The following is a 4,087-nucleotide window of genomic DNA, read 5'->3' on the forward strand; positions in this document are numbered from 1 at the left end:
CTTTGAGTCCCACTCTCTCATGACAGAATGCAAGTTTAGATAACTCCAGCTGTGAAGCTGTATGTTTAATAATCATAGAATCATAGAATGACCAGGGCCAGAAAGCACCTTAAAGAGCCAAACTGCTGCCTTGAGAGCTTCAGGTAATGCGACCTCTTTGGAGATATTTGCTGACTCCTTTGGTTATCCCTGTCCACACCTATCCTTGCTTCCTCTGTGTGGCTGATACCCATGTCCTGAACCCTTGTTTTCTGCCCTCTTCCCTTGTGATTCCCACAAGTCTGCACCTACACTGGCCTTCTCTTGCCTTTCGTTATGTCCCATCTCTGCCAGACTGTGGTAACAAGTGTTCCTGTAATTGGTCAGTCCTGCACAGTCCTTACAGCACTGAGGCAGAAACAAGGGGTTTAGTTTGTCCTGCAGCAATAAATTCATTGAACTATTTCCTTGGAAGCTAGGGGACAGGAAGCAAGGAAGGAGAATGGGCTAGTGTTGGCAGGTTAAGCTCGTAGGGGGCAATTCACAGATTTGCATTTTATTTCTGAGGTTCCAGTGATTCCTTCTTCATATAAACTATCAGACAGGATTAAAAAGGGAGAGGATAAATAATGCATGGTGTTATTCACTGAAAAAATATTGCTAAAATTCACTTCAAACAGCATACTCTATTATATAGTCAGATTTTCCAGACCTCTTCCATTACAGCCCATTTAAACATGTAATATTTTCCAATTAAATGTGTTGGTAGGAATTATTCATTTTAATAATTAAAGCATTTCCAGAGCTCCCTGAAGAGCGTTACCATGGAGGATTGGACCCTCTGCTGGGAACACTCACAGCATGTTAGTGTACACTGGAGGCCAGCTGCCTAATCAGTCGTGCAGGAGCATGAAATCCAATCCTGAGGAACATTAGCACTGGTCGCATATAGCTGTCCTTTCTGTGGCTCTGCCAAAGTCAGATTTTTGCAGCAGCTTTTGAATTCTGGGGCTTTTGCAGCACCTTAGTGTAGTGCAAATCTGTGTGTCTCCTGCTGTACCTTACGGCCATGGCTTCCTCAGAGATTTGGTGCTCTCAGACTGTTCATCAAGGACAAAGCGAAGCTTTTACGCTCCAATCATTTGCCTTGTGTCACTTCTGGAAGGCCGCTGGCCCAGACTGCTGACAAGTTGGTCTTTCCTCTCCTTCCACTAAGTCATGTTCTTGGCATGAACGATCAGAAATTGAGACACCTGCTCCTCATGGGTGTTGAAAACCTTGTGGGGTGCTCTGCAAAGGAGGGTTTGATGTGGCATCCCTGGCCAATATTCCCATTTGCCCCTGCCATGCAGTGCATTGGTTGGCTACCAGTGGGCTTGTGTGGCTGTCAGCCTCCCACTGGAGATGGCTGATGCTCTGTGTTTGTGTGTGGGTGCATGAAATGAGACAGAGAGACTGCAAAGTAGTTTAGAAACAAGAGGTACAATGCAAAATTAAGTTTTGTACCATCAGAAGATCTCCAGTTCATATTGAAAGACTTCAGTTAAACTAAAAAGAAACCTGACAAAAAACTGAAGATGAGAATCACAAGGCCGATGTGACTTTCAAATTTTATAACTCTGTTTCTGGTTTTGTTTTGTATAAATAAAGAAGGAGGAGGATCAGAGAACTGGTTAAAATATCATGTTGTTTCAGGAAAGCATAGAAAGCTGAAGGGTTTTTTTTTTTTTTTGGTTGGTTTTTTTTTTTTTTGGTGTCTTTTTTTTTAGCTAAACCTAACAACCAGGGAAAAAAAAGAGTCAAAGTGTCACAGAAAAGCTGTCAACAAAATGATTTAATTGTTATTACAGATCTCTTTGCACTATTTCCTTATCTATTCCTGATTGAAAAATCAGGTTAGGTAGAAATACTAATACCTCTTAAAAACATGCCAGCAGTCTGGACTGCCTACACTGTCCTAGGGAATCAATAATGCTGTGAAATATTCAAATATTTTCTTGGTCTGATTTTTAATGCTTATTTCATACCCTTATATCCTTGGAATGCTCTCAAATAAAATTCACAATTTGTGTTCTTCAGGCTGTGATTTGAAGATATATAAATGTTTATGACCAGTGGGAAAATTATCAATGGTCAAAGATAAAATATTCTGAATAATTTTTCTTTGAAAGAATCCTTAAAAAAAGAGTTCTGAAACCAGCAGAATCCACTGGCAAGATCTCAGATAATTTTTTCATCCTAAAAATATCAGCCTAATTACATAAAATGTGCTGAAACCTAGACCAAACAATCAGGGCAATTGTTTAGTAATTCCATTGATGACCAGAAATCAAACTGTCATCTGAAATTGGGATAGACTCTGTAGAAAGGTTTGAAATTTCACAATAGACAGGAAGATAATTTTCTACCTACATACCATATATTTTAATTCACTGGAGGGTAAATGTAATTATAAAAAATTCTTCTGCTAGAAAGACCTTTTATACAAGGACAAAATATTTAATTGGTCCTTCTTTTCTGATAGCTCTTTTCTTTCCCAATTCCAGTTTGGAATTGGATTAACTGTTTACTGGTGGGATTTGGAATGCTTTAACTTCTCCTGTACTGTAACTGATGGCTAAGATGCATACAGTATATATGTGGAAGTGTGCTTGTGTACTTTTGTGTCCCACAAGAGCCATTCTGCAGCCAGTACTGACATCAAACCTTGCCCTATTTCCTCTGCCTAGGTGTTGGTGCACCACTGCAGCAGCCAAGGTAAATCATGTCCTGGGCTGCATCCACTGGGACATTGCGGGAGACAGAGACAGGATCATCCCAATCTTCTCAAGAGCTTGTCAGGCTGCACTGGATTACTGCATGCAGTTCTGGGCCTTGCAGATCAAGAAAGATGCAGAAAGACTGGAGAAAGTCAAAGAAAGCAATGAAGGTGGTCTAAGGGCTGAGGAAGCTTCCCTGAGGAAAAGCTGAAGGACTTTTATCTCTTCCTCCTGGAGAAGAGATTGCTCATGGAGACCACATCCCAGGTGGTGATACTTAAAGGATGAATATAAAGAGAATGGAAGTTTTCTTCATAAGTAGACACAAGGAGACTGCATGAGGCAATGGTATTTGCACTGAGAGAAATTTCATATTGACATAATGTTCACAGTGAGGACAACCCATCACTGGAACAACTTCCCCAGGTATGTGGTGGAGTCCCTGTTGCTGGAGGCTTCCATGCTGCTTTTGGGTAGGACACTCATATAGCTTCCTTTTCCCACAAATATTGGACCAAGTGTTCCTTTGAGGTCCTTACCAATCCAGACTGTTCTGTGATTCCACGATCTCACGGAACAAGAGAAATATTAAACAGCCAGAAAATTTTGGTTAGATAAATCCACTCATGTTTTGCTTATTATGTATGTATCAACCCCACAACTGCCTCTAGAATGTTACCTTTTCTTCATGTCATTGCAGTTACTTGACTGTGCAGAAATAACAATATATTTTATACTCAGCTTGGTGTCTGTGAGACACAAGACAAAGCTAGAATTATTTAACAAGCATATCCACTAAGGATAGCAAGAATCTGTATCTGCTCGTCTAGCCTGAATATGTGCACTGTGTTTCTGATCCTTTCTTCAAAGTTTCTTTGCCAAAGAAGCCACAGTCCATAACTGTGCATAAAAACTGTGCTTACCTACATTACAGTATCACTTGGTAACTCTTATGAAACTAAGTTTGAAAAGTGCTGGCACATAATTCTTCATGTTTTTTGTGTTCCTTAAGTTATCACTGGCACTATCTGGTGAAAACAGACTGAGCTTTGTAGTGCTGAATGAAGTAACAGATAGTAAAACTGGCTTAAAAATATTCTCATTTACAATTATCTGTATTGCTAAAATGACATTGCACTCATTGATGAGAGCAGAGCAAGCGACTAATGTCACATATATCTCAGTTTCAGCCTTGAGCACTGATTTGCACAATCAATTTCCATCTTCTCAGGGACTTGACTAGTTGCACAGCTTGTGGCATTATTTAATATGCATTAATTAAATTGTGATGGAATCAGAAGAAGTGAATCAAACTAGGGGCAAAAATAAGCAATTGATTTATAACATTT

The sequence above is a fragment of the Ammospiza caudacuta genome, chromosome Z, assembly GCF_027887145.1.
Source record: "Ammospiza caudacuta isolate bAmmCau1 chromosome Z, bAmmCau1.pri, whole genome shotgun sequence".
In the NCBI taxonomy this organism is placed as follows: Eukaryota; Metazoa; Chordata; class Aves; order Passeriformes; family Passerellidae; genus Ammospiza; species Ammospiza caudacuta.